Here is a 26,003-nt window from a genome sequence, read left to right as displayed (position 1 = left end):
TGGGGGTGGAGAGCTGGTTTTCTTTGCCCATATCTCCCCAGAGGGGAACACCTGGTGGAAACTATTTTCCAGGGCCTGAGTTTCGCCTTTCTGTGTTGACAAGTTGTCACCATGGTGAGAGCCCTGGCCCAAAGCACTCTATTCAGCCCAAATTCTCCTGTTTACCCCCCCCACTTCAACCAGGGCTTCATGGACTTCTGTTTCCACCCCCAAAATGTTGATGATCTTTGTAGCAAAGAACATCACCTCTTCTACCAGTTGCGTGACTCAGCTGATTTTCCTACTCTTTATTGTCATTTCCAAATACCATGCGGTGACCTTAATGGTCTATAATTGCTCTGTGGCTGTCTGTAATCCATCATTGTTATAAGGCCAGCCCATCTTATCAGGTGTGTACGTGTGTACATGTGGCGGAGGGAGGGAGGTATGGGATTTGCTGGAGCCACTGCGCATAGGGCATATGCTTAGGCCAAACTTACGTAATGGGAATGGCACCAACCATTACCTAGATGATACCTTGCACCAGATGATGGCACCAACCATTACCTAGATGATACCTTGCACCAGATGATACAGCTTGCACCAGCGCCTGTGTCAATGAGATCGTTTTCACTGCGGTCGGACTGATATCCAGGAGCCAGTCTTCGCTGCTTTCGTTTTCACTCAATCTGCTCAAGGCAAATCAAAACCCTTCGGCTCACACCAGTGCCCCTTCTCTCTTCTTTGAATGAGCAACATTTGTGGGTCTTACACACTCTTCTCCAGGGTCTATGAATCAGGGTCTATGAACTTGTGTAATTTCTATTCCAATGTGGGCCCACGCTGAAGCCCCTCTGGAAAGCCCAAGGGGAAAAACGGAAAATCCTGGTTAAAATCCAGGAAAGGAGTGATAATGTAAGGGAATCTAAATTTTTATTTCATTGGTGTTTTCTCATGGTGGGCTTTTGTTCCTAAGTTCATTCTACATATGGAGAAATGTTTGGTTATTTTCTTAAAATAGACTCTTCATCACTTCCGTCATAGGTAATCTTGGCTTGTTCTTTGCATTCTCATCTACACACCGTGTAGACAGGTTTGACTAAGTGTGGCTGCTTATACATTAGACACTTTTCCCTTCTCTTTGGCACCTCTTTGTCTCCTGCTCTTTCCCCTATTGTGCACATATACTATGAGTCCGTAGTGACCTGGAGAAAAGTTGAACACTGCAACTGGTTTACCTAAACCCAGAAGTGCCAAATATACTGGAAAGGGCTCTCTTTCTTGTCAGTTCTGTTACTGGAAGAGGCAGCAGGATTCCAAAGAAATGCTTCTCTTTCAACCTGTGTAAACAGCTCAGAGTGGACCCAAACCGTCTTGATCTTGGTTTATTATTCCTAGTCACCCTCGCTTTGTTATTCCGGCCTTTCTTGTCTGCTTGTAAGAGTGGCGACATCTAGGAGCTTCTGCCAGCCATATCCTCAAGAGGTCACAGGTGGAGGTTATTTCCACATAAAACCATGCTCCCTGGTGAGTAAGGACCTTTGGGACCCCCATCCACAAAAGAGAAGGAAGTCAGGACTTTTTCCTTTGAGATGTGAATCACATCCCCTTATTCTCAAACTTTGGAGACAAAAAATAAACTGTAAGGAACAATTACGTTGCTTCTTATCTGATAATTTTCTTGTTTTTAAGGCTTATTTGGGGGTGCCTGGGTGGCTCAGTCGTTAAGCATCTGCCCTTGGCTCAGGTCATGATCCCAGGATCCTGGGATGGAGCCCCGCATTGGGCTCCCTGCTCAGTGTTGGGGAGTTGGGAGCACTCCCTCTGCTTGTGTTCCTTCTCTTGCTGTGTCTCGCTCTGTCAAGTAAATAAACAAAATCTTAAAAAAAAAAAAAAAGACTTATTTGAGAGAGAGAGAATGCATGCATGCAGGGGAGAGGGGCAGAGATGGGTCATCTGGGTGCCTCATTCACTTAAGCATCTGCCTTTGGCTCAGGTCATGATCTCTGGGTCCTGGCATCGAGCTCCACATCAGGCTCCCTGCTCAGTGGGGAGTCTGCTTCTCCCTCTTCCTCTGCCACTCCCCCTGGCTCATGCTCTCTTTCTCTTGCTCTCACTCTCTCTATCTCAAATAAACAAAATTCATAAAAATTTTTTTTTAAATTTTTTAAAGGAAGGGGCAGAGGGAGAGAATCTTCAAGCAGCCTCCCCACTGAGTACAGAGCCCAGCACAGGGCTCCATCTCATGACCCATGAGATCATGACCTGAGCAGAAAGCAAGAGTTGGGCCCTCAACCCTACTGAGCCACCCAGGCACCTCGATTTCTTATCTGATTTTCACTGCAGGACAGCAATACTCTGTTAGTATTTTTCTGATCTGCAAGTTGCCAGAAAACAAAGTGAGCATCATGTATGTCAATACATACGTTTAACATTACATGATAAAGAGAATATATGACCATGCCACCATTTTGACACCATTAATGCCCCCAAACAGCCCTAATCCAGGGTGATTAAAGGACTATTTATATATCCAAGAATTCAGGGTGGAGGGTGGTTGGTGGTATGAAAGTTGCACAATATTATCTAAAATGGCATCAAATATTCTAAAAAAAATTTAGCTCTCGTGGCAAGTTTTGTCATTTAAAACCACTGAACGTAAATTTGGGTAAACAGGGACGCCTGGCTGGCTCAGCTGGCAGAGCATGGACTCTTGATCAGGGTTGTGAGTTTGAGCCCCATGCTGGGTGTAGAGATTACTTAAATAACCCTTAAAAATAATTGTAGGGGCACTTGGGTGGCTCAGTCAGTTAAGCGTCTGCCTTCAGCTCAGGCTGTGATCCCACGGCTCTGGGATCAAGCCCTGGGTCAGGCTCCCTGCACAGCAGGGAGTCTGTTTCTTCCTCTGCCTCCCCCCTGTTCATGCTCTCTCTCTCTCAAATAAATTTAAAAAAATCTTTTAAAAAATCATATAAATAATTCATCTGCTTCTTAATTTTACAGTGAGGTTCAGCATGGAAAAATCAGCTGAACATCAACAATAACAAACTGTCAGCCTACCAAGTTTAGGTATGTGGGTCTACTTAACTTTGTCTCACTGATAAAACCACAATCATTGGGGCACCTGGGAGGCTCAGTGGCTTAAAGCCTCTGCCTTCTGCTTGGGTCATGATCCCAGCATCCTGGGATCAAGCCCTGCATAGGGCTCTCTGCTTAGCGGGGAGCCTGCTTCCTTCTCTTTCTCTGCCTGCCTCTCTGCCTACTTGTGATCTCTGTCAAATAGATAAATAAAATCTTTAAAAAAAAAAAAAAAACAATCCACAGTCATCATTAGGGCAAAAGTGGTTTCCTATACTTCCTTCATTTCCTCAGTGCTTGCTTCTCCCTTTCTTAATTTATATGGCAAGAAATATCAAATTGCATATCAATTTGAAATATCAAGAAGTATCAGTTGAATTGGAATGTCTTGTTCTATTACTTAAATAAAGCACTCCAATAGTTAAAGAGAGGATTTGATTATTTACTCCAGGTTAGGCACAGTGCTAAGAGTTTTACTTACATTGCTTCAAACCACACAGGAGGACAGAATTATTATCCCCCTTTTTATGAGGGACTGGCTCTCTGAGAGGTAAAGGTGAAGGTTTTGTTCTGCCTTTTCTGTTGTTCCTGTTAGCAGGACCCCCGGCTCCAGTTCCTTTCCTTAGAGATTGGGTGACCTTGGACAAAACCATGGGTCTCTCCCTTTCTTCCTCTGAAAAAATGGGAGTAATCATGTGTTCTATATAAGGCCTAAGAAGATTAATGTGTGCATTTATGCAAACTAATTCGAGTATGGTAAATTCCTGGGACACCAGGGTGGCTGAGTTGGTTAAGGGTCTGCCTTTGGCTCAGGTCCTGATCCCAGGGTCCAGGGATCGAGTCCAACCATGATTTATCTAACCAGTTCCCTGTGAATAGATATTTAGGTCATTTTCAGGCTTTGGATATTGATTTGTTGATTTCTTCAGGATGTGAAGTGAATGCAAATATCAATTTTTTCTTCGTGGTGACGTTTAGATTATGAAACCAAACAATCATGTCTGGCCGTATCTCAGATTCAACAAGTCTGATTTAAGAGGGACAGGAATCTGTTGGCACCAAGTGAAAGATTTGCCTCCTGATCTCAAGGTTCAACTCTCATGTTATTTGACTCCTGCCTCCATGTGTTGATTTTGTCACCCCTGTGCCCCCTGGCAGCATCAGTGTTATGGAACTCAGTGAGGCCTTAGGGGCAGCTGAGCCACAGACCTCTCTGGAATGTCACCTCTTTTGTCAAAGGTATTATATTCCTTTTATTTATTATTATTACTATTACATTATTACTTTTTTAAGATTTAATTTTTTTTAAAGATTTTATTTATTTATTTGACAGAGAGAGAGATCACAAGCAGGTGGAGAGTCAGGCAGAGAGAGAGAGAAGCAGGCTCCCGCCAAGCAAAGAGCCTGATGCGGGGCTCGATCCCAGGACACTGAGATCATGACCTGAGCCGAATGCAGCGGCCCAATCCACTGAGCCACCCAGGCGCCCCTAAGATTTAATTTTTAAGTAACCTCCACACCCAGCGTGGGGTTCGAACATACAACCCTGAGACCGAAAGGGCACCTCTGTCCCTTTCAGAGCATGTTAATGTCTGAATCAGGAGCAGCTTTGATGGGCATGAAGCTGGTGGGAAGGAGCTGAGCTGAAAGGAGAAACACCAAAGTCTCACCTCTGAAGTCCTGAGTTCTAGTTCTGAGCAATACTTCCTAGATGTGTAACCTAACACAAGTCATATAGGTAGTCCCTCTGAGCCTCAGTTTCCTCAACTGTAAAATGGGAATGATCAGACTACTCAGACTCCACTTACAAATGAAGCATGATGATGAATGTAAAACATCTGGCACAATACTGGCTCAGGGCACACACGAAATAAATAGTAGCATGCTTTATTAGTAGAGCTTGGCAGGATAAATAAGACCCACTGAGAAGATAAGGGAAGGAATAACATTCCAAGAGGGGGAGAAGCATGTATAAATAGCAGAATTTACAAAGTATGAACCCTCCGAGCCAGCTGTGGGAGGGAGGCAGGGCAGGGACTGCTAACCCAATTTTGCATCGCTGGGGAGACCGAGACCCAGAAAAGGCCAATGATTCACTCACATCCACGATCGCCTTACACGGGGAGGCAAGAGAGGGATCCAGAGTCCCGAGGAAGAGCTGCAATGGCAGAAATTCCTGGGTCACTCAGATGGGCAGCTGGAATAGTGTGGGGATGGGAAACGGGGTTCCGTAGCCTGGCCATGGCTTCCAGACTGACAAAGTAAATAGGAGAAACAAATGGCTCCCGGACCTCCGGAAAGGGGTTGGGGAGTCCTGGGGCCATGGCTAGGGCTGAAAGAACGGTGCTGGCCTCAAGAGGAAGCTGCAGGCACATCAAGTCTGGGGGCTGACTGGTACAGGGTAGTCTCGGGAGTCACTGGAAATGCCAGACCTAGCTCCTCCAGCTCCAGGTCTCACTGGACGCCTGCCAGCTGCCAGCTTTTGAGGTCATGGGCCAAGGCTAAGAGGGGGAGGAGAAGGGAGAGGAAAAGGAGGAGGTAAGTTTGCTGCCAGGCGCGGTTTAATGAAAGGTCCTTAACCTCTCCTGGGGCCAGCAGGGAATGGTGCCTGGCTCCTGGGCCAGCTCTGAGCCTGCAGCCGTCATCTGCCTTCTCCCAAGCCTGTCTTCCCTTGGCTTCAGTGACAACACATTGGTCTCCTGCTCAACTCACTGCTCTGGCTGCTCCTCCTCAGTCTCATCCCTGGGTGCCTCCTCTGCCTTCCTGTAACCGATGGCTCGATCCTAAACGTTCTTTTCTGTTCTTCTCTCTCCCTTAAGCAACCTCACCCACCGTCTGGCCTAGAGAACATAGTTAGGCCCCAAATCCGTGTCTGCCATCCACTGCTAACCTTGGGTGACAGGACTTGATTTTATTAAAGAGTCACCAAGTTTCTCTGCCTTGATAGGGGGCAGAGGTCAAATCACTTAGCTAAGCTAATCAGAAAGAAGAGGCATTTCCAGCAATTGGAGCAGTCTCCACTGAAATCGAGCAAGGCTTTGCGTACTCAGGAGGCCCTAGGGACAGTGGGTGGACCAGGCAAGAGAGGCTGATGCCTGAGGGAAGGATGCTGGGGAACAGTCAGGGCCACCAAGCCTGCCCCCAGTCCCTCAACTCTGACACGGATTTCCCTCCTCTGCCCACCTTGGAGAACCAGGGCTCAACCTATTGGGAGTAAATGGGACTCCTCTCGCCCAGCCCATGAGCCTCAGTACCCACTATTCCTCACACCCCTGCCGCTTCTCATTGAAGGCGCCTGGGACTCTACCCAGGGGCTTTCTCTGGTTGTTTGGAGCACACTTGGCCACAAGTGCCAGACAGTTTGGAGACCAGCCTTTAACCAATGACAGCTGGAGTTGGTAGGTAAATTTGCTCCAGAGTCCCTCCCTCAGGTGGGACCTCTCTGAGGCCTGTTCTGTGCTGCCTCCTAGTGGTTCCCAATGAGATTGACCCCCATTGATGACCTGCTCACTGACCACCCTGAATTCGTTTCCTTCTTGTTGTCATACTTCCCCAGACCCTACTCACGCTTCCCAGGATCACCTCAGAAATTAAGTACTTGCACTTAAATCCTCAACTCAGGATCAGTTCCAGGGGAACCCAAACCAAGATAACCCCCAGTCTCCCTCATATTCATATCCAATCTGCCTAGGTCCTGCTGATTCTACTTCCTAAAAGCCCCACAACTTACCATCTTCTTTTTCTTCTTTTAAGATTTTGTTTATTTGAGAGAAAGAGAGTGAGAGAGAGCAGGAGAGGGGAGAAGGTCGGAGGGAGAAGCTGAATCCTATCCGAGCAGGGAACCCGATGTGGGACTCGATCCTGGGACTCCAGGATCATGACCTGAACCGAAGGCAGTCATTTAACCAACTGAGCCACCCAGGCACCCCAACCCATCTTCTAATCAGCTCCTCACTTATTATCCCTCCTCCATCGCCACTGCCTGGACGACTGGTCCAGCTTTCCCACTGGTCCCCTGCCTCCTCTTCTGCCCGGTACAGCAGCCAGGACAAGCAATCATTCTAAGACAGCTTTCTGATTATATCCCTTCCCTGCTTAAGCCCTTCAATGGCTCCCATCACCCTCAGGATAAACCAAGATTCCCAGCATGGCATTCGAGTTCCTGCAAGACTTAGTCCCTGCCCCTTCTTCAGCCTTGTCCTGTCTACTCCTCCTCGCTACAGTAGGACTGCGATTCACAAGGTCCCCAGAATTCACAATATTCTCATCCCCATCTGCATGCTGCCACCTCCCCGGATTTTACCCAGACAATTCAAGTTGTTCTCGAACACTCAGCCTAGGACACACTTGCACTCTACCACCCCCTGTGCCCCTGCCTCAGTGCAAGTCTCCATGTCCCAATGCCCACCACGTCCTGCTTTATCCTCTCGCCACACTGAACACTTCTCGAAGGCCCTAGCCACAAACAATTCATCTTTGGATCCATGGTCCTGCACATGCCTGGGAACATAGCAAGGGTCAGAGAATAAATACATGATAAGGATAACTCTAAATCCTCGAAAAAATAAAATCTACATTCATTCCCTCATTTAGATAGTTACAAAGCCCAGTGCTAAGTGTGGGGGAACAAGGGGCTGGTGAACACCAGACATGGTCCTGCCCTGAGAGACTTCTCTGCTGGGATGGGAGAGACATGGAGAGAGACAACATTAGGCAGAAATGATTGGGTATATCAGAGGCCAACCCTGGAGCCTGGCAGCCGAGAGGAGCACTGGGCCCTGACTGGTGGGGAGGAAGGCAGAGAAAGCTACTGACAAGAGGTGCCTCCTCTCCATGGGGTCCTGCTCACCCTCAGTCTTGGCAGACTGTGCAGGGAGTCAGGAAAGAAACAGAGCCCAGCAGTGTGTCCCTTATAATTTCACCTCCTCCTTCCCCTCCAAGGTGACCTCTACCCTGTTGGTCATTCCCACTCATATCTTCATGCACTTTTACATGACTTTGACATTATCTCACATGTTTTTAAACTTGGTGTTCACGGTATCATTCCATGTGCTCCCTCCTGTGTATGTTTCTCAGTCATGTTATGCTTGTGAGACATAGCTTTGTTGCTATGTGTTGCTCTGGTTCCCTAAGTTTCTCTGCTGTAGAGAACTCCATTATATGACTCTACAACCATCCCTTATTATCAGGACATAGTCCATTCCTAACAGCAAATTCATGAATAGTGAAAGCTCACAGTACAGAATTTTAGCTGGGAAAAACAATAGGTTCCTAGCTCACCTAAACACTTCAACTGATTTCCCCCCAATAGCACTAAAATTCTTTAAAGGTATTAATTAATAATCAGCAAAGACTTCGGCCCAGTACAGTATCTGCTAGCCCCACAAGGCTATTTAAATTTAAATGTAAATTAATTGAGAGATACAAATTCAGGTTCTCTGTTGCACTAGACACATCTCAAGAGCTCAATAGCCACATGGGACTAGAGGTTACCCAGTCAATGGCAGATATGGGACGTTTCCCTCATTGAAGAAAGTTCTAAAACATTTAAAACACGGATTACTCCATTATCTAACACTGAATGAGCTTTTTTTCCTGTTTTCTCGTGCACAGAACAGTTCTTGTGTGTGAAGAAGGAGGACGTGGGCCTGGCCAAGCCTCTCAGTGAGTTTTATGACTTCCACATTTTCTTCCAATGTATGGGCTTCTCTAAGCCTCTTAGGGTTACCTGCTTTCTTCTCAGGCTTTCCAACTTCCTTAGAAGCCATTTTCACTTAATGAAAGGAAGATGGTGACAATTATGGATCAAATGAGTTTAAGGGACATAAGCATGGGGCACGATCCTGTCCTCTTGGGAGAACAGCTGAGTTTAGGACCACCATCCCCTCCACACCTGCTGACCCAGACTCACGCTGGTGAGCACATGGGGCTCCATTATGTCAGGTTTTCTACAACTAAAATTTTTGCGAGCCATTATAATAAACACCGGGAGAGTGAGAGTTCAGACAGCAAGGGATACCTGAATAAAAATGTATCTTTCCATTCCCCTGTTAATGGACATTTAGATTGCTTCCAGTGTTTTGCTTTAGACACAATGCTGTGATGTACATTTGAAGCATCCGCGGGTTTCTCCTGTTTATGCATGTTGAGTGGCACAGCTCAGTCTTAGACTCCATGCACCTGTAACTTGGAGATACTGACAAACTGCCCTTGGACTTGGTTGTGTGCATTCTAGCCTTACCAGCAGTGCGTACAAGTTCCTGTCTCCATGCTCTCGGCAAAGCTGATATTCTCAAGCTCTTCAATTTTTGCTAATTTGATGTGTATGAAATGGCATTTTGCTGCAGTTTTAATTGAAATTTCCCTAGGTGATAATGAGGTTAAACATATTTTCCTATGTGCATGGACCCTACTTGCTTCCTTTTCTTTAAAACTCCTGTTTGTGTGTTTTGCTCAGTTTTCTATTAGGCGGTTTGGCTTCTACTGATTGATACTTAGACGTTATTCATATGTGCTGAATTGTAACCCTTGTCTGTTACACGTATTGCAATTATCTTCTCTCAGCCTGTGGTCTGTCTTTTTACTCGTGTGTGTGTGTGTGTGTGTGTACGCGTATGTCTGTGATTAACTGAACTTTAAAAATTTTATTTGACTGGAGTTCACCAATTTTTTCCTGCATAATCTTTTTCTCTTTTGTTGTTTTTCTTTAAGAAATCCTTCCCTAGTCCTGGCCCACAGCAAGAATTAAGTAAATGTTTCCTGAATACAAGCTACAAAGGGAGCTGAAAGAAGGGGCTATCTTCTGAGTGTCACAGATACTGGGATGAGGTGACGGGGCTGATGAATCACAGAGATGAGGACATGAGGGAGAGTAATGCAGAGAAGAGGATGCTTTGGTCATCAAAGGACATCAAAGATGTCCAAGAAACAATGGGTCTGGGATGCGGGAGATAGGCTGGGCTAGAGGAGGGGACTGGGTGTCTGGCACACAGAGGTAATTGAAGGAGCCTTCCCCAAGGGACAATGTGCAGAGTGAGCTGAGAAGAGGCAGGGACAGAGCCCTGGGAGGATCTGGGAAGCAGGAGGGGTATTGTGGGGGCCACCCTGGGAGTTCTTGACAGTGTCCATGGAGTGACACTCCTTTGGAGACACGGGTTCCTAGGTTCTTGGAGGGGCTGTGTTGGGAGTGCTGTAGGGACTGAAGTAAATGGGAAAGGACTGCAGTGGTGGTGAAGAGAAGGGAGGGGGCAGTACCTGGAGAGCCTGGCCCCAAAGCAGGGCTGGGGGAGATGCTGGAGCAGATTCAGACTGACAGGAAAGGAGACCAGGAGAGAGTGGGCTGCCTGAGGGTACGGGGGACCCGATTGCAGAAGCAGAACAGCTCTGGACACTGGCTGGGGCCTTCACTGCGGATGACAGAAGAGCCACTTCTTGGATAGAAGGTTGTTGAGTTGAAAGGTTGGGGGCAGAAACCTCAGTGAGCCCCTTCTAGAAAGCCTGACCTCAGTCCTAGTGTCTGTCTGATGCAAGAAAGGGCCAGTGAACATTTGTGAGTAAATTTTCTTGGTGAGTCCAGTAGAGGGTGGTGTCAGCAGCTAGGATGGGGATATCGGTGAGTTAGGGTTTGTGAGGAGGGGGGACTTGGAAGCGCCACTGTGAAGTCAGAGGAGAGAGCCTCCCTAGCTGAGGATTTCTAGGGGCCCAAGTCCCTTGAGTCACAGGCAAACACCTTCTCCCTGCAAAGGGATGAGCCAGACAAGGCTTTGCCTCAAGATCTATCCAGTCAGAGAGAGCCCCTGACACTAGACATCCTTGGATCTGTCCTCAGAGCTCTATCCCCCACTCCCTACAGAAGCCTGCCACCATCATCTATTTCCAGACTATGGAAAGCCAGCCTGCAGCCTATGGAAAGCCAACTATAGGCAGTGTCCTAGCTGGGCTCCTGCTGCCACCTTCCGCCTCTCATCCATTCCTCATTCTCCATCCAGCACCTGGAGAAATCTACGAAAGTGAAATTGGATTATGTCACACTGCTGCTCCAAACACTTCTGTGACTCCCACGGCCCTTCAGACAGGGGCCAGATTCCTGACCATTGCCACAAGATCTGTCTGGGATGGCCACTGCTGCTCTTGTAACCCATCTCCCACCATGCCTCCCAGCTCATGGGGCACCCCCAAGTCTGGCTGCGCTTCATTTCCTGGAACCAGAGAAGCCCTTTCCTGCCTCAAGCCCTCTGCGTGGTTTCGATTCCCTTCCCCTCACTGTCAACTGATTGAGGCCAGCCACTCACTTTGGTCTCAGCTTAAATGGTACTTCCTCTGGGACGTCTTCCCAAATTTCTTGATTTACTGGATGTCTCCCCTGCCCCGCATTATAATCTCTCATACAGCCCTTCACTTTTCCTTTTTAGCACTCATCACAATGTGTAATCATGTATTAATTTGTGTGACTAATGTCTGTGTTCCCCACTGCTTGTAAACTCCATGAAGCCAGAGCTCTCTGGACTGTCTTTGTGCATTTCCAGTGCCTACCACAGAGCCTGACACATACTAGGAACTCAGTTGTTGAATAAAAGCTGCAGTGGTCACTGAACCACTGGGTCTGGCTTATCTGAGGGCCATGGGTCAGAGAGGTTTCAGGGATGAGGGAAGTGGAGGCCAGAGTCCAGGAGGAGATCTTAGGAGATAAAAGAAGCATGGCACAGGGAGTGACAGGAGGAATGTTGACATTGATTAACCACCATCTATGTGCCAAGTGCTGTCCAGTCTCACTATCCTGACACACCATCCCCAGCATCACTCCAACTCCCAACTTTAGTGTGATGCCCCACCAGCTCCATGACCTAGGGTAAGATATCTTCCCATACCTCAATTTCTTAATCCGTAAAATGGATCTGTAAATGGATCAATTTCTTAATCCGTAAATGGACCAGGCTCCTGGGATTGTTATGATGATCAGGGAGCGGCCTCCGATGTGGAAAGTGCCACCAATCCGGGCTGTAGGGGTACTTGGGCTCTAGAGCCAGACTGCCTGGTTTCAAATCTCAGATCTGCCACTTACCAGCTGCATAACATTGGGCAAGTCACTTCATCTGTTTGTGCCTCGGTTTCTCCACCTGTAAAATGGGGTTTAAAAAGTCCCTGGAATTGCCATGGGGATTAAATGAGGTAACGGATTAAAATACCTAACATAGTCGGTGTCTGGCACATAACAGGTACTCAAGAAATAATTATTATTCCTTCCTCTCTGCCACCAGCTCAGAACTGCAGAATGTCAGAGCCCCAAAGACCCGAGGAATCACCACTTCCCATTGCCCCCAGTACAAAGAGGGAAACTGAGACCAGGGAACCGTAAGGATGCTGGAACCTGGACTAAAGTCCAGGGGATCACGATTCCCAACCCAGAGCGCCGCCCCCGACGCCTGCCAGAGCGCCGCCCCCGACGCCTGTGGCCTCTTCCAGACTCTTCTCGGCACCCCCTGCTCTCCCCAAGGGGCGGGCAACCCAGCCGGGTCCAGCTTGGGCGGGACTCCAACGTGGCTGCGCGCCAGCCCGGCCACGCCCCCGCCCCAGTCCTGGTGCTCGGGCTCGGGCTAGGGCTGCGAGGCACGCGGGAGGCGGGAGACGCTGGGCTGGGAGGGGGGACCAACTCCTGCGGCCGCTTGATTTGCGGGTTCGCCTCCGAACGCCAGAGACGGAGGCGTGCGAGTTCGCCTCTCAGCGCCGGAGCGAGCGCCGTTCCCCGCCTGGAGCCGGCTGGTGCTGCGGGGCACAGGTAAGGGCGTGCGGGTCGGGGGAATCCAGGGGCAGGAGGTGCCGGCAAGCGCGGGTCCGGGGTATGTCTGCCCGCTCCAGCTCCAGGCTCGAAGCTCTGCCGGGGTGGGGTTCCTAGGGGTGCGTGTGTGTGTGGTGTTGACAGTGTGTAAGACATGAGTATGGAGTATGGGAAATGTGTGTGCCGGGTTGTATGCATTAGTGGGTGTGGGTGTGGCGTGTGACCAGTGGATTGTGGGGTGTGACCACGCGCAGGAAGTGTGTGCATTACCTCCCAAAGCTCTAGGTGACTGTGCGGGAGGAACCTCGGGGTTCCATGTGTGCCCCCGGGAGTGTGCACACTGTGGCAGGCGCCGAGACACAGTGGTGCATACATACGCGTGCTGTGCGGGTTTTGAGATGTGTATTCCGTGTGTGGCACCTGTGCTGCCCTGTGTGGTGTGCTGAGCCGGGTGGTGGAAGGTGAGAAGCATTTGTGTAGCCGTTACCCCGGGAAGAACATTTTTCGTGGTCCCAGGGTAGTTCTTACTTTTCCATGCAGCACCCCGAAAGGCTCTGGAGAATGAAAGCTCACCCCGGATCTGGGTGGAGGAAGTGCAAACAGTCCCACACTCACATTCACACACACAGCTTCTCTGAAGTCTCCTAATCTTTAGCATGCATGTGGATTTTGCATTCTTCTCTGTAAGATTTCCGCATTGGTTTTAATGTAAAATATTGTTTGGGTAAGTTAGCATCCCATGAGTTGACTCAGGCTTGGCAGGGTTTGTTCTGGGGTGGGAGCCCTCTGGCACCTGTAGAGTAGGAGTCCCCTGCCTGTCCTCCAGACTGGGATGGCAGGACTTAACACAAGGCATGGCTGGTGTGTGGTTGTGCTGTGTGTGCCTGTGTGCTGCACAGGTGCATTATGGGAAGCTGCAGTTGTGGATGGTAGCCCCATCCACAACTGAAGGAAGGGGCCCCAGTGATGTGGGGGGTGTACCCCACATGAGGGGACTGTAGTGGGGTCTATTGGTTATTTCTAGTTCAGCAGCAGGGGAGCTGAGCTTCTGGGAGCAGCCCTGACCATCAATGAGATTCTCGCTTTTTCTCCACCGGCTGGGCAGAAAGAGGCTGCAGGACCACTGGGGACTACGGGGAAGGAGGTCCCTATGGCAGGTTACCACCGGGGACTCTTGAGGTGGTTGTGTTATCCAGGCTTGGTTAAATCCCAGCTCTGGCACTCTCTACATGTGGGACTTTGGTTAAAACCTGTCTGTGCCTTAGTTTCTTCCTTTGTAAGATGGAGACATTAATATAAGTTGCCTCATAGGGCCATTGTAAGGATATAAAACTCTAGCACAAACTCCAGCCCATAAAGTCCCTTAACTGTTGGTGATAAGACTAACTGCTGGTGATAAAACTATGATGGGTGTGATGGAGCCCCTACATGAGGGGTTCCCTGCCTGCGCCAGGAACCCCGATTCCCACAGGAACGACAATTTCTCATGAGCTGGGCAGTTGGGAATCTGAGAGCCTTCCATCGAAGCACATTTAGGGAATCCATTCCTGTCCCTGGTCTCCATCACTCTGGTACTCTACGTGACTCTGTGCTCCTGGGAAGATGCAATCTGAAAAGGGAGGACGCCAAGTTTCTGGCAAGGCTGGAATGGAGTGTGGGAGGGAGGCTGGGGTGAAGTGCGAGGGTAGCCGTCTGACAGAGGACTCTCTCTCCTGACAAACACTAGAGGAACAGAAAAATGCTGGTGCGCGCGCGCGCGTGTGTGTGTGTGTGTGTGTTTGGGGACTGGCAGGGGCAAGGGTGCCCTTTGTCTAGAAGGAGGAAAGTCAAGAAGGGCAAGATCAAGGATGTTTGGTCCCTGGCCCAAGGTAGGCCCTGGGAGCTGAAGGGAGGAGGTGAGGTCAGAGTTAGAGCAGGTGGGACTGAGCTCCAGGCTGAGGTGACCCAGGAGACCCCTCAAGCTGGGCCTTCTTTAGGGGAGGGGAATGTTTGCATTGGTGGAGCAAGAGCTCTTGTTCCTGATGACTTCATTGGGGCAGTTTAGAGAAGGTGCCCGGACGCCTCGGAGGAGGAGGGGACATAAAAGGCAGTGTTGGGAGCTGTGGAAACATATTTAGGGAGGGCACCTAAATATATCCACTGTGGTGGCGGGGTGCTGTGATGGCCTGGCAGTGAGGCTTGGGACAGGACAGAGGCAGACCAGTGTTCCCACTGTCCCCACACAGAGAGTGCTTTGGCCCCAGAGACCCTCTGTGCTGCTCCAGGAGGCCTGGAGGACAGAGCTTTGCTGGGTTTCAGGAGACCTGGCCCATCCCTGACTGGCTGGGTGACAAGGCCAGCTCTCTCTTTTCAGCTGTCAGATTTCCTTTTAATCCACAATCCCAGCTGTAATTGTCGGTGATTCTACAGCCTTAGCCCTAAGAATCTCAACTCACACATTCTTGAAGTCTATAACCTAAGCTCTGACTTTCTATGCTCCAGCTGTAACATTCCCTGATTCCAGCTTAAAGGATTCTGACCCTGGCTCTGGAAGCCTGAGACACTTTCAAGCTTATAAACTGCCAGAGAAAATATGCTAGTGGTCACTTCTGCAGGATTATCTGAGAAGCTCCAGGAAATATCTGTCCATAGCCAAACACAGCCATTGGAGCTCTTCTTGCCGTGGTAAGGGAAGGGGTGAGGGGAGGTCGCTGGTAAAATTGCCACGTGTTCCCTGGGGTGGGTGACAGTGAACCTGAAGGCCCTTCCCCTACAGGGCAGTGGAGGTACTTGGAACTCATGGCTTTCAAGGGAGGGGGTGGCCGTGAAGAAGGAGTGGTTTGGATCGAGGGTTGGTCATCGTTCCCCTCGGGATCACTGAGTTCCTGAAGACGACACAAAGAGGACAAAGGGAGAGAAAAAGAAATGGGGCTGAGGAGACCCCAAAGGCAAACCTCACTGTGTCGGGGACTCTCTAAGTACCTTAGGTTATAGAAAAAACTCCATTATTTCCTAGGTTCTTAGGAGGAGGTTCACTGTCTCCTTAAGTTTTTCACTTTTTTTTATGGCCTATCTCACCACACTGACTCCTACCCAGATACGGAGACATTGGTGCTGAATAGGGCAGTGCACTGGTCCAAAGCATTGTGTTCAAATCCTGACTCTGCTACTAGTAGTTCTATCAGTCTTCGGTAAGTTACCCAACTGCTCACTGCCTCTTTTCCCCATCTGTAATATGGGAATAGTAACGGTACTTCCCCTTTAGGGCTGTATGAGGGTTGAATAAGATGTTATAAGCACTGTGTGTTTGCCCATATAGTTGTTACCCAAATGGGCCTTTGCCGTCCTAGAAAGGCCAGCAGGAAGAAGAACTGGGTCTCTATGGAATATTCTATATCAATGTTTCTCAAATGTCACTGTATGCCTGGCTTCCTTGGGGATCTGATTTTGTAGGTGAAGGCAGGGCCTCAGGGTGCATTTCTAACATGTTCTTAGACGATGTCAGTGCTCCTGAGTGAAGTTCCCACTTCAGTCCGTGTGGTGAGGATCAGATCGGGCTATGGCTGGAATCCAGGAGGAGAACCAGAGTGCAGTGGAGGCACCTGGGACTGGACCCCACCCACACCATCCTGGAAGCTCCGTGGAAACTGGACTCCGAGCCAAGTCTGAGACAGGCTGAGAAGCTTCACCACTAGGTCACTGATACTCGGAAAAGCTTGATAAATACAGAATGAGTGAATGAATCACAAATCTAGTGCAGTGAGGGCTCTGGGGGAGGCTGGGCCTTCTCTGTCTAGCAATGGCCCTGTGCCCCCCCCCCCCAACTCTCTTTCCCACATTCTGCCCCTGCGGCTCTCATATCCAGAGTGACTGATTAGTCCAAGGCCTCCCCTTGAGTCCGAGACACACAGGACTAGGCAGATGGAGGACCACACTCCCAAAAGGACTTCGGCCTGCTCTCTCTGAGCACTCTGGGCAGGGCTTGTGACGGGTGGCCGGAGAGGATGGGCCAGAAAAACCACTCGGTGTCCTTGGGAAACCCTCAGCCTCTCTGGGCGGAAGCCAAGGACTCAGTTCTTCCCTGTGCACCCCTCTCCTGTTCTGAAAGGTCTTGGAGTGAAACTGGCTGTGGAGCCAAGCGGTTGCCCTGTGTATCCTGGGCTGCATGAGAGTGCACACTTATGCGGCTGCCTGTGTGCGTGGGGTTGTGTCCCAGAGGGCGCCAGCTGCCTGGGCCCCTGTGTGTATGTGTGGGCCCGTGTGGGTGGTGCGGAGTTGTGTCAGGGTCTGGGTGTGCTGGGTGTGCACCAGCGAGGGACTGCCCCTGCCAGCACGTGCTCCTTCCTCTTCCACCACTTCTCGGATGCGCCTCTGACCCTCCCGATGATGGGTAACAGCAGATCCCGGACGTGAGACAGAACGGGGTGCCCAGGTTGCAGAAAAGGAAAACTGAGGTGCAACAAGAGGGCCTAGCCTCACCCTGTCTGAGGAGACCACCAGGCATGCTGCCTGCAAGCCTCAGGGAGGGCCCAGGCCCTTGGGGACCCCAGAGGAACCAGGTCTAGCCCTGAGCCTGGGGCCAGGTGGTCTCCTGTTTCAGGCAGAGAACTCAGGGCTGTGTTTCCCTCCTGGCTCCAGGGAGCAGCAAGGCGCCAGTGAGCCGTAGCCTTGGGTGTCTGGGTGTCTGGGACGTGCAGGACACTGTTGCTGCTTACTGGTGGCTCATCAGGGACCTTCTCAGTGGTCCAGTCTGCTGTGGGCAGAGAGAGCTTTATTGGACAGCTGGAGAAACCCAGGTTCTGGAAGAGGGGAGACTTACCCCATGGAGTGGCCAGAGCTGTCCTATGAGCCCAGCCCAGAGTGAAGAAGGGGAAACCCTGAGACCCAGTTGGCAGCGGCTGCCTGTGGGGTGGGGAGGGAATGGGACTCTGAAGTTCGTGTTCAGCAATCATCCAACAAGGACATGGGGCATAAAATGTAAAGTGCTTGGCTATCGTCGGAGACTGAGGGGCTCCTGCTAGTGCTGGAGGACAGGAGGTTGACGGGGGTGGGGAGGTCCGTGCCCACGAGCCGCAGAGGGTCTGAGGATCCCCGCGAGGCAGGGCTTTGACCTGGGGCACACACACCCATGGTGAGGAGACTACGCCCACGGCTGAGCTGGGAGCGCCTGAGCCTGAGTTAAGCCTCTAAGCCTTCCTCCTCCTCTTGCGTAACTGCTTTTGTTCCCAGAGAAAATCGAGAGCCTACAGGGACCAGGAACCCCACAAATCTCCTGGGAAAACAAGGCTTGTGAACCAGAGGTTCACAGGAGTGGGCACATGTGTGCATCACACGCAGAGACACAGACACAGGCTGCCATGCATGTGAACACAGACATTCCAGGGCCACTCCCATGGGCACACATGTGTGCCCTAGACACACGGGTGCAATTCTAAACACGTGTACCCCTGTGAATACCTGTACAGTTTCTGGGTCAAACCCACACATGGCTGACACCCCCCTCCCTTGTAGATCACATGTACCCAACATTCATCTAGTTTCATTATCTCCCAGCCCCAGGGCCTGAGACAGAGGAGGGTGACCCTTATACCTACCTCAAGCCTCCACCTTCTCCTCCTGGAATTGCCTTTCCCAGATCTCCTGGCCTTGTCCCTCTCCATGTCTCCTTCCTCATCTTCTTAAAGAGGAGAGACTTTTCAGACTGGGAACAGAGGTGCTTTTGTGTTTTTTGAATTTATACTCAGATCCCATTAAGCATCAAGGGCCTGCTCTGGGGGCTGCGTCAGGGACCCACAAGCATGAGGAGGCTGTTTTTCAGACAAGCAGGGGTGTTAAGGATATAATATCCCCTCTCACATGGATAGCACTGAGAAGTTTGCAAACTGCCCTCTTGCCAGTGGCTTGCTCCTTCTTTATGACAGTAAGAGATACAGGTGTCTGCATATCCTGTCAGATGGATGAAGAAACCAAGGCCCACAAAGAGATGGGACCTGCCTGAAGTCAGACAGCGGGGTGAGGCAGAGTTAACCAAAACCCTAGTCACCTGAGCTTGAGCTGGGGAGAAGTGGTCTCAGCCCCCTGGGGCATAGAGAAGAATATTTTGGCCTGTCCGCGGTGGGAGGATGGGGCAGGCTGCGACTACCAGGTAGGTCCAACGGAGGAGCATCTCACAGTCATTTGCCAGGAGCCGGCTGAGGGCACCGACAGCCCCCCTAGGCCAGTGCTCTGCCATGAGGCTCAGCCCTGAGTCTGCCCTTGTGGACATGCCAGGGGAGAAGGCAGGAGGGGGAGCAAGGACACCTTTGCCCCGTTGTGGGATCCAGGCCAGTCCCTACCTGTGCCTATCTGGGTCTTCTCCTCTCTCAACAGTGGGACACTGGAGTTGACTGGAGAATGTGGAGCCTTCAGAAGGCTTCTCCATGGCCATGAGAGGAAGGCAGGCTCAGGATGCTCCATGCCAGAGCCCTGATGGTCCTGAGCTAAGGCCTGTGCCCCAGAGCCTGGGCCCACTTCTGAGAACCCCTGAGGCAGGGCCTGGCACAGAATGGGGACTCAGGGCTTGGGGTCTCCTCTGGGCTGGGTGGCGGGGGAGGATGGTGATGGCACCTGTCCAGCGTGGCTGAGATTGCAAGCCCCTGGTGCTTTGCCCTCCTTACCCTTCCTGATGTCGCTCTCCAGCGTGCTACCTGGCCTGCTCTGTAGTTACTAAACTCATTAACTAAAATAGACTGGTCTCCCTGATAGAATGTCAGTGGTGTGAGGGTGGGGCTTAGTTTTGTGTTCTCAGATGCCTTGGACATTACCTGGACAGAGTAGGTACCCAATAAGTATTTGTAAAAACAAAACAAGACCAAAAAAAAAAAAGAGAAGAAGAAGAAGGAGGAGGAGGAGGAGGAGGAGGAGGGGAACCAGTCTTCTGGAGGGGGAGGGGCTGTCCCAGGCCACCACTGGCTCTGGGCACACCCTGTCTGCCCTCTCGTCAAGCCCAAGCTCGAAGGTGGGTCACAGCTGTTAAGAGGATGGTGGGTCAGGCTCAGCCATTTTTTTCTCTGAGGCACCTTTAATCCAAGGAGTCATCTTAGGCCCTTAGGAGGAGCGGGTGGCATCTGGAGTCAGAGCTGTAGACGACAGAGCTGTTAACTCAGGGTCTCAACCTCTCTTAATGGATCTTCCAGACACTGTTAAAAAAAAAATCAGGTCATTTGCTCCTGATGGCAATAAGAAGCAGGGCCAGGACTCCCTCCAGACCTTTCTGAGAAAGGCCAGGAGAGGGCTGAGAGGTAGGGCAGAAAGGAGGAGGAGAAAAATGGTTACTGAGGAGTGCCTCCCTGTGCCGTCGTGAAAGGCAATCTCAGACTCTCGTCCCAACAGCCCTCAGACTGAATGGGCGAGCACACCCAGGGAAGCACACCCAGATGATGGGGGGCCCCGCTCACAACTGGGTAGTGGCTGAATGAGCTTGACTGGTTCTTGGGATTTGAGCCCCAGCCCTGCCTCTTGCCATCTTTGTGTTGCGGCAAGTTACTTCCCCTCCTTGATTTCTTGGTTTCTTGCTACCTCCTTGGACTTCTGTGAAACGTGCATATGACAGTTTGTGGCGCAGGAACTGGCTAGCTCTAGGGGTTGTTCTTGGAGTCAGAATTTGCTCCAATGCTTCGTGGACCAACATGGAACTTACTTACTGCTGGGTAAGTGATCTGGGTTAATGACCCTGAGCTCCCACCTCCTCTCAAGGCTTCACCCACAGTGTCCCTTGCAGCCACTGTGGCTGATCACAGGCTGGAGTGGGGGTGGGAGAAGACGCGGGGGTCTTCCTCCCTTCCTGATCCTGGTTGTACCTAGAGCCTGCAGGCCGCATAGGACAGAGGAGATGAAGATTTGGTACTGGGGTGGGGGGCGGGGGGGCGCTCCGTGGAGGGGTAGAATAGTAAAGATAGAATTGGGAGCCATGTTCATCTGGTTTTGAGTTTCGAGTGGCACAGGACATGTTCCCTCTTAAGGCCTCAATTCTCACTCTATAAAATGGGGATAACAATGACACCCCCCCCCAGGATTGAAAAATGTTAGGTATTGTACGCTGGTGAGGGTCGCCCAGGGAGGAGGCTAGGTTCTGCCCTCAGAGCCCTATGGGAGCCTATGGTGGGAGAGGCTAAGAAGGAATAGGTGACCCGATGGGGGTCCACAGAAAAGGCGATTGGGAAACTCTTGCCTCTGCCATCCCAGCTAAATCAAAGGACAGGCTAGAGCCGACCACGTGTGACAGGTGGGGAAAGTGAGTTCTTGCGGCACAGTGCGACTTGCTGAGGGAGAGTGAAGTGGGGTGAGTAAGTAAATCTGGGGTAGGAGGCTGCGTTCAAACCTTCCTGAGGTTTCTGGTGCCGTCTAGCTCCTGCTAACACCTCCGGGTTTGGGGAACGGGGGACACTGAGGCAGCACAGCCCTGGGATGGGCCGTGGGTGTGTCCTGAAGACGTCTGGGATTCACATATCATGTTTGCTCTGGAACGCGTCCCAGGCCAATTCAGGGACAACCTCTCACCCCTCCATATGGAATGAGATGATAAATGAAAAGGCTCTTTGCAGACTACAAAGTTCATGCCTCTGAGGGGGCATGAGCCTGTGTGTGCAAGCCCTTGGGGGTGTATGCACAAGCGAGAAAATGCAGCTTGTGAGTGTGTGTGCACATGTGTGCAATGTGTGTATGTGGACATGTTCGCCTGGCCTGGCGGGGTGGGATGACCCCACGCTGCCCAACGCTCCCTGTTTAGCTAGGGCTTTTCTCCTCTACACTTCTTACAATCAGTGTGTGTGTGTGTGTGTTTCCTCACTGCTTCCTAGTTTACCAGAAAAGGAGCAGGCCATGGTCCAGAAACCTAGCAATTGTCTCTGAGCCTGCTGACTCTTCTTCCCTCCCGCCCGCCGTCGCCTCATCCTGTGACTGTCCCTAGAGGGCTGACTGCCTGTGGCTCCCAGCCTGGTGTGGTCTGCAGGGCTGGCGCCTTGCCTGGCTCCTCTGTGTGGCTCACCTGCCACCCACATTTCCTTCCAAGACTCTGGGCTGGCTGCTGTCATGCCGTTCTCCCATCCAGCCCCCTCCAGAGGGGCTCTTAAGATTACCATCTTACACGTAGGAAATGAAGCCTGAGTGAGGGGAAGTGGCTTTCCCAGGGTTACCCAGCCAACTAGTGGCATTTCTGGAGTTTTTTAACCGTGATCCGACTCCAGAGACTTTATTCTTAACTGTTGTGACTCACCTAGTGGGCATGTGCTGGCTGGTTGGCCGGGTGAATAAATGAAGGAGAGAACAAATGAATGAATCAGTCAGGTAGTACTGAGCTGAAAGAGCAGGCGAAGTGAGGATAAAAATGGCTGCTGTTTATTGAGCACCTACTAGGTGCCAAGTGCTCCAAAGTCCTGAGACTGAACCAATGAATACAGCCAAGCTTGTTGTTCTCCCCATTTTGCAGTTGAGAAAGCTGAGGTTCAGAGAATTTAAAGCATGGGACCTGGGATTCGAATTTGTCCTCCCCAGAGGAGGGATGAGTCAGCAGAGTCTGGCGACTGGTGCTCTCTGTAGCAGAGGCCAGACAAGACTCTCAGGCAGCTGTGTCTACAGAGTTCTCCCCAGTGACACTCCACCCCAGCTCTCTGGTCCCGGGCCCATTTCCCCATTTGTCTTTGAAATGGGTTCCTATTTTAATCTGGGGTGGGTACTGGTGGCCCAGCTCAGACTCCTCCTCTCTGACTGTCGGCATGTCTGGTAAGGGCCAGAACCCCAGCCTGGGCAAATGGAGGTGGCTTCCTATTCCCCCTGCCCCAGGGCTGGCCTTGTCACTAGCAACTGCCATGGGAGGGCAGGCCTGGCCAGGGTGCAGATGTGGGTCTGTGGAGATGGCCTAGGCTAGGTCTGTGGTCTCCGTGCCCAGCACTGCACTGGATGCCAGGGACCCAGGAGTGAGTAAGTGCAACTTTCCACTTAGTGAACTTGGGACGAGTGCTGAGCACTGGGTGGCTTGCATCTCTAGTAGTGCGGGCAGATCCTGGTACCCTGACTTCCAGCGCAGCACTTGTTTGGGGGTGGAGGGTGGCTGGGACTGAGCAAGGGCTGTTCTGTGGCCCCAGGAGTGAGCTGACCTGCGGTGTCTAGGAGACAGATCTCAGCCCAAATGGATGACATTGTCTCTTCTGAGCCTGGGGTTTGAGAACCAGCCATTCAGGTCAGCAAAGTTTTCCTGAGTACCTCCGATTAAGGGGCAGAGACAGGGGGAACTCTCTGCATAGGGAAAAGAAATCAGATATTGAAATCAGAGCTGAGTTCGAATCTAGGCACCAGTATTTGCTAACTGTGTGATCTCAGACAAGTTACCTAACCTCTTGGAATTTCAGTTTCCCCACCTGTAAAATGGGATGCTAGAGCATACCTGAAAACTCACAGAGTGGTAAATAAGACTGTGCACATAGCATTACTGTAGGTTCCTACAAAGTGTTAATTCATTTCCCACCTCACCCTGGAGAGCCCTTCATCTGAGGGAGGAGACACTCCTCTAGGCAGCAGCTGGTCTGATGGTTAAAGCAGGAGACAAAACTTATATAGATGTTAGGAGGAACCCTATAGATTCACCAACATTCAACATCATGGGGCACTGTCTCATTTCTCATGTCTCAAAGGGGAAATAGAGACTGGAAGAGGCTGATGTGTGAGACATCCTGAAATGTCTCTGTTGTAAAAAGTTGCTAGAAAAAAACAGATACTAAGTTAAAATCCAACAGTCCCCATCCTGGGTTTCCTGACCCTCCTGGAAACCTCCCTGTCCGACTCCCAGGCTTAGAGAAATTCACTGAGGACTTACTTTGTGCCAGGCCTAAACCACAGCTGTATCACAGATGTACTTTATGGTAACAGCAACAACCATGAAAGGCAAATACTATGTTTAATAAATGGGTAACCCCTGGGGCGCCTGGGTGGCTCAGTGGGTTAAGCCGCTGCCTTCGGCTCAGGTCATGATCTCAGGGTCCTGGGATCAAGTCCCGCATCGGGCTCTCTGCTCAGCAGGGGGCCTGCTTCCCTTCCTCTCTCTCTGCCTGCCTCTCTGCCTACTTGTGATCTCTCTCTGTCAAATAAATAAATAAAATCTTTAAAAAAAATAAATAAATGGGTAACCCAAGGCTCAGAGGGATGTGTAACTCATTCAAGGTCATACAGCTAATAGTAGCAGATGAAGGTATCCCAGGGAAGACTAACCCTGAAACCCTTGACTCTCCTACTCCATGGGGCACTGGTTCCATTAAAAATGTCAAACCTCAGATAAGAAATACATAAAATAAAATGTTAAAATGGGAATGACAACATGAAAAAGCAGTAATTAGGACAATAGAAGTCAAAATCACAATATAATACCACTTTACCCCCATTATAGTGACTTTAATGAAAAAAACAGAGAGTAGCAAGTGTCGGAGAGGAAACGGGGAAATTGAAGCTACCATACATTGCTGCTGGGAGTGTGAAACGGCATAGCCATTTCGGAAAACAGTTTGGCAATTTCTCTAAAACGTAAACGTAGAGTTACTATAGAACCCAGCAATTCCTCTCTTGGGTATATATCCAAGAAAGCTGGAAGCATGTATCCATGCAAAAACTTCCTACAGTGTTTATCGCTGTGTTATCCATAATAAACAAAAAGTGGAGACAACCCAAATGTTCATCAACCGATGAATGGACAAACAAAACATAGTATTTCCCTCCCATGGAATATTACTCACCTGTGAAAATGGAATTCTGAGCCATACATATATGCATGAATCCTAAAGACATTATGCTAAGTGAAATAAGCCAGAAACAAAAAGGCATGTATTCTATGATTCCCCTTTACATGAAGTCTCCAGAATGGGCAAATCTATAAATACCGAAAGTCAGTAAGTAACTTCCTCAGGATGGAAGGAGAGAGGAATAAGAAGTGCTAACGGGTACAAGATTTCTTTTGTGGTAAGGGCAATGGTCTGAAATGAGATAGTGGGGATGGTTACACAATCTTGAGAATATACTAAAAGCCACTGAATTGTACATTTTGAAAGTGTGGATTTTATGGTAGGTGGATTATGTATTGATTTTTCAGAAAACAGAAGCAGGAACATACAAGGGGCACAGAAGGTTGAGACTAATGTAGACGCTAGGGCAGAAGCACAGAGAAATTTGACTGTGAGCTTCCTGGCATCTGGAGCAAAAAGGGGGAAGCATCCTCCTAGAGGAGGAAAGGGCCAGCTCCGAAGGAAGGCCAACTCTCCCACAGTTTCACTCTAAGGCGAGAGTCCTCCAAGCCTGAGTCGGCTGACGATCATAATAAATTGTCAAGAACATGAATTCCCTCTATCTCCCACCAGCAATTCTGAAAAAGGATCATCAAGAACTTTGAAGGGCCATCCAAGCTGCCAGGTTAGCCTACTGCACTTCTGACAGATGCTGGCAGAAGACCTGACTCCTGGTTGCAGACGGAGAACTTTGTTCCTCAGCAACAGAAGCAGGGAGAATGTCGGTATTACCACTGGCTCGGCAAGCCCCAGTTCCCACAAGGGCAGTAGAACACAAGGCTGAGTAATGCCTGCACACACAGGTGGGCTGTGTTTTGGTAAAAGAGCCTGGACCTGAGGCAACTGGAATCTTTTACAATGGGCAGTCAGCCTGCCTGATCTTTGCCCCAGAGGAAGGCATCACCAACTATGCAGGGTTTTCCCCTCCTGATGTCAGCCAGTTCTGACACCAGCTCTGAGTGGGTAGCCTGGACCTCACAGGGGAAGGGTTCAGTCCCACAGGACAAGACTATCCCCCAACTCAGATGCCAGTCACTAATCCTGGACCTCGCATGCTTCTGACGGACTAGGTGTATCTCAGGAGTTCCTACAACCCCCTTCTCAGGTTTGACAATTTGCTAAAATGGCTCACAGAACTCAGGAAAGCACTTTATTGAACTATTACCAGATTATTATTGGTTTTTTAAAGATTTTATTTGTTTGAGCGAGAGAGCACAAGCAGGGGGAGGGACAGAGGGAGAGGGAGAAGCAGACTCCCCACCGAGCAGGGAGCCTGATGTGGGGCTTTATCCTATGACCCTGGGATCATGACCTGCCCCTTGAAGGCAGATGCTTAACCGACTGGTTAATCCAGGCACCCCCTACCAGATTGTTTAAAGGATACAACT

At 50.3% G+C, this 26,003-nt stretch overlaps 1 protein-coding gene across 3 annotated transcripts in view; it reads left to right on the top strand.

Annotated features, from left to right (window-relative positions):
* The first annotated feature begins 12,685 nt into the window (after positions 1-12,685).
* The window catches only part of P2RY6 (pyrimidinergic receptor P2Y6), a 33,683-nt gene continuing 20,365 nt past the window's right edge, over positions 12,686-26,003 (top strand). For 2 of the 3 annotated variants that reach the window (XM_044258587.1, XM_044258586.1), the window contains exon 1: positions 20,378-20,499. The gene's annotated coding sequence lies outside the window, so the exon portion shown is untranslated. Of the gene's footprint in view, positions 12,833-20,377; positions 20,500-26,003 lie in introns of those variants that run through there. The other variant, XM_044258588.1, reaches the window with a different exon arrangement.

The sequence above is a fragment of the Neovison vison genome, chromosome 7, assembly GCF_020171115.1.
Source record: "Neovison vison isolate M4711 chromosome 7, ASM_NN_V1, whole genome shotgun sequence".
NCBI lineage: Eukaryota > Metazoa > Chordata > Mammalia > Carnivora > Mustelidae > Neogale > Neogale vison.
This window is presented reverse-complemented; position numbering and strand designations above follow the sequence as displayed.